The 4,915-nt window shown below is 39.1% G+C and overlaps 1 pseudogene; it reads left to right on the top strand.

The window, feature by feature from the left end:
* Window positions 1–1,038: 1,038 nt before the first annotated feature.
* Window positions 1,039–1,968, top strand: LOC119506475 (annotated as a pseudogene).
* Window positions 1,969–4,915: the final 2,947 nt, after the last annotated feature.

Genomic DNA, 4,915 nt, shown 5'->3' with positions numbered 1-4,915 from the left:
TAGAAAAAAAGGCAACAGCACAAGAAAGAAGCTCTAATTACACGAGTGCAACTTTTATGGCATTACATTTGCTAGATTGACTCAACTCCAAAACAAATAGCCTGACCAAAGAAGATGCATACTCATTTCTAGGCATACTATTAGCTTCACTGCTTTACACACAATATCTGGAATTCAATAAAAAATTATGAGATGCAAAAAAGTAATTTAAAAAAAACATTATCAAGAGACAAGGCAGCAAACAAAACCAGACTCAGAGATGACCAAGATGTAACTATCAGTCAGGGACTTTAAAGTAATTATAATTAATATGTTAAAGGATGTAGTGGAAAAGGTGGACAACATGCATGTACAGTTGGGGAATTTCAGTGGAGAGATGGAATCTGTAAGAATGAGTCAAATGTAAATGCTAGAAATAAAAAACACAGAAATCAGAGATAAAAATTCCTTTGAAGGATCCATCAGTAGACTTGATACAGCTGAGAATCATTGAACTTGAAGATAAGTCAATAGAAATTACCCAAATTGCAACATAGCAAGGAAAACATAAAAGACTATCCAAGAGTTATGGCACAAAATCAAATGGTCTAGCATCTGTGCAATTGGAATCCCAGAAGGAGAAGAGGGAGAAAGAATAGGACAGAAGAAGAGATAATGACTGAGAATTTTCCAAAACAATAAAAGGTATCAAACTACGGATCCAGAGACCTCAGAAAACTCCAATCAGGGTAAATATTAAAAACAATAAAACAAAACCAAACACACAGCGCCTGTGTAAGTGCTGGCTTGTGGCCTCGCTCACTTGCTGACCTGCTGGCGGGTAGGTACTGGACATGGGTCGGGATGTCTGTGGTGATGGTTCTGAAATTCTGGAGAAGAGCAAAGTATTACACAGGAAATTCATTTACCACAATTGTTTCCAAAGAGGGAACCTAAAAGATATTAGTAAAATGGAAGAAATTGGGAAAGATACCAAAAAGCTACTGTCAGGCCCAGATAGTGTTATAGGTTAAAAAAGAGCCTTCATGAAGAAGAAAGTTCTTAAGCAATATGATGGATTCAGAAGCCTATGAAAAGAGGCCACTGATCATATCATCTTTAAAACAAGATATATCACCTCAAAATGCAAATATCTATGAAATGAAACATTACTTGTATGGCTGCTGTGCAGCTTTCAACAATATAGCCATCACTTTTCCTGTTCTGAAGGTCCTCTTTTGGCAACAGCTATATGGAATCAAAACCTGGGATGCCATATCAAATTTGAGGAGGGATGGATTCTGAAACTTGTATCATGGAATACTTTCCCCATTAATGCAGAAAACAACTACATGGGCCCTAACATTTGGTCTGTATGAGGATTTTATTTGCCTTTTCCATAAGCATATCAGCACCCCAGAGTTTGTAACTCATAGCGTGGCAGCAGAAATTGCAATGACAATAGAAACAATTTTTATTCCATTTGAAAGAGTTCAGATATTGCTTCAAGACTACAAGCATCATGACAAATTTACAAACACTTTCCAGGCTTTCAGGGCACTGATGGAATTGGAGAGTATTTTTGAGGCTCGCTGCCCATTCTTTCCTGTAATGGATTCAGCAGTATCCTTTTATTTATTTATTATTATTATTTTTTTTTTTTGGCCTTCGAGGTCCCATTAAGGAGTCTTTGCCTACTGCAATGACTCACAGTTCTCATTTGGTCAATAATTTTATTGGTGGAGGGCTATTGGGTACTATGTTGGGATTTTTGTTTTTTTTCAACTTTAGATTGTAAAAACTCACCTAGAGTCTCAAATTGGTGGGGAATTTCAATCTTTCCCCAAGGTTTTCCAAAAGATCTGGCTAGAACAGGACAGGAAACTGAGAAACCTTTTAAGAGGTGCTTATCTGAATTACCATTAGTCCCTCATTTCTTGGGGCATAATTAATGCGACATATTATGAGTCCATGTTAAAGGTTATATGAAAGAAATCATTAGTTAAGTGCCATTTATCAACCTAATAGACCTAAGAAGAATGCAGTTTCGCCTGGTTACTGATCAGCCACATACAAGTTGGTATCATAAGTCCAGGGTACAGTGAACTATGGACAAAACTGTTTTCTTTAAGTACCAACAACAACATAAAAAAGGTTTCAGTAGGAAAAAACAAACAGAAAAACCCAAACACAACTGAGCACATATTCAAACTGCTGAAAACCAATGCTAAAGAGAAAATATTAAAAGTGCTCAGAGAAAAAAACACACACAACATGCATGGAAACAAAGATAAGAATTATAGCAGATTTCTTTCAGCAAATATACAAGTCAGAAGAAAACAAGTGTCATCTTTAAACTATTGAAAAGGAAGAAAATATCTGTTAGCCCCCAATTTTAAACCCAATGAAAATATCTTTCAAAACTGAAGGCAGGACAAGGAAGAAGATGGCTGCATAGAGAAGACTGGAAGCTACTTAGTCTCCCTGGCACAACTTAAAAACAACCAGGAACAACTAGTAAATAATCTGGAATAACTGCTGTGGGACAAACATGACTGTCCATACATCAAAAACCAACCTGAATTGGGAGGAATGCTCGAGATTGCAGCATAAAATCTGTAAGTAAAAATTGTGGACCTGCACTGAGAGCCCCTCCCCCATGGCATCCTGAACTGCAATACCTTGCTCTGGTAGAGAGCAGCGCTCTTTGAACAAGCGAATATACCTCAGCCCAGCTACAACTGAGGTTTTAATTAACAAATGTTGACTGCTCAATAGAAGCTGTGAATCCCCAACAAGCAGACAGAGGCTTTTGGTGATGACTGACCTTGGAGAACTGGAGGACCTCTCTGGGAGGGAGGGGGTGCCCAGAGGACCAGCTGCTGTCTCTGGCTGATGGGTGAAACTGAGGGTGACCATGGACTGGCCCTGAAAGGAGGCTTTCGGTCCCTTTTTCAGCTCAGTGGAGAAAGCCTCAGCCATTTTCATTTCCCAGCACTCTGACCCAGACAAGGGAGGAGATAGCAGAGTCAGAGAGACAATTCAAATGCAAATGATATATCCCCAGGGGGTATATCATCTTCCCTAAGAGGAAAGAGGTGGAGCCAAGCTATACTATCCTCCTTCCATTCAGAACCAGACCCCAAAGCCTGGGGAAAACAGCCATGGCCCACACCTCCTTACACCAGTCAGGAGTGACAGGCTGACAGGTGCCACCTGCTGGGCAGAAAAGCACAGAGGCTTGAGGCCTCACAGGATGTGTTAAACCTCTAAGACACACCCTCAGGGAACCCTGATACTATTGCCTCCTTCTGAGACCTGAGCCCATTCTGGTCTGAGAAAACCTGATTGGGGTAACCAAGGAAACCAGATGCCTAGACAACAGAAAACCGCAACCTACACTAAGAAAAACAAAGTATGGCCCAGTCAAAGGAACAAACTTACACTTCATCTGAGATACAGGAATTGAAACAACTAATGCTAAATCAATTCAATAAGTTTAGGGAAGATATGGCAAAAGAGATGAAGCGTATAATGAAAACACTGGGCATATATAACGTAGAAACTGAAAGTTCGAAAACACAACTGGCAGAATCTGTGGAAATGAAAGGCACAACACAAGAGATGAAAGATACAATGGAGACATACGACAGCAGATCTCAAGAGGCACAAGAAAACACTCAGGAACTGAAGAACAAGACACCTGAAATCCTACACACCAAAGAACAGATAGAGAAAATATGAGCAACGTCTCTTGGAATTGAATGACAACATGAAATTCAGGAAAGTGTGTGTCATGGTTGTCCCTGAAGGAGAAGAGAAGGGAAAAGGGGCAGAAGCAATACTAGAGGAAATAATCAATGAAAATTTCCCATCTCTTATGAAAGACATAAAATTACAGACCCAAGAAGTGCAGTGTACCCCAAACAGAATTGATCTGAATAGGCCTATGCCAAGACACTTAGTATTCAGATTATCAAACATCAAAGACAAAGAGAATCCTGAAAGCAGCAAGAGAAAAGTGATCCATCACATACAAAGAAAGCTTGATAAGACTATGTGTGGATTTCTCAAGAGAAGCCATGGAGGCAAGAAGGAAGTGGGGTGATATATTTAAGATACTGAAAGAGATAAACCACCAACAAAGAATCCTATATCCTGCAAAAGTGTCCTTCAAATATGAGGGAGAGCTTAAAATATTCTCTGACAAACAGAAAATGACAGAGTTTATGAACAAGATACCTGCTCTGCAGGAAACACTAAAGGAAGCACTGTAGACGGAAAGAAAAAGACAGGAGTGAGAGGTCTGGAACACAATTTTGGTGATGGTAGCACAACAATGTAAGTAGTACACTGAACAAAGTATGGTTGAAAGAGGAAGGTTAGGAGCATGTAGGACACCAGAAGGAAAGAGGAAAGATAAAGACTTGGACTGTATAACTCAGTGAAACCTAGGGCGCTCAACGATTGTGATAAATGGTATATGTTTTTATATGAGAGAGAACAAATGAATGTCAACATGCAAGGTGTTAAAAATAGGGTGGGATTGGGGGAAAAATACAATCAATGCAAACTAGAGACTAAAATTAACAGAAACATTGTATTATGCTTCCTCTAATGTAACAAATGCAATATACTAAAGCTAAATGCATATGTGGGGGACATAGGGGAGGGGTACAGGATTCTTGGCATTTGTAGTGTTGTCTGACTCTTTATTCTACTTTAGTTTAATGCTGTCTTTCATTTTGTTGCTTCCTAGCTGTCATTTTTTTTTTCTCTTCCTTTTTTATTTTTCTTTTGTCTCTCTACCTTCTTTGACTCTTCCTCATTCTTTGTGGAAGAAATGGAGATGTCTTTATATAGATAGTGGTGATGGAGCTGGATACATAAATATGTGACTATACAGGGAACCATCGATTGTTTACTTAGGATGGAA

The sequence above is a fragment of the Choloepus didactylus genome, chromosome 11 (assembly GCF_015220235.1).
Source record: "Choloepus didactylus isolate mChoDid1 chromosome 11, mChoDid1.pri, whole genome shotgun sequence".
Lineage (NCBI taxonomy): Eukaryota > Metazoa > Chordata > Mammalia > Pilosa > Megalonychidae > Choloepus > Choloepus didactylus.
This window is presented reverse-complemented; position numbering and strand designations above follow the sequence as displayed.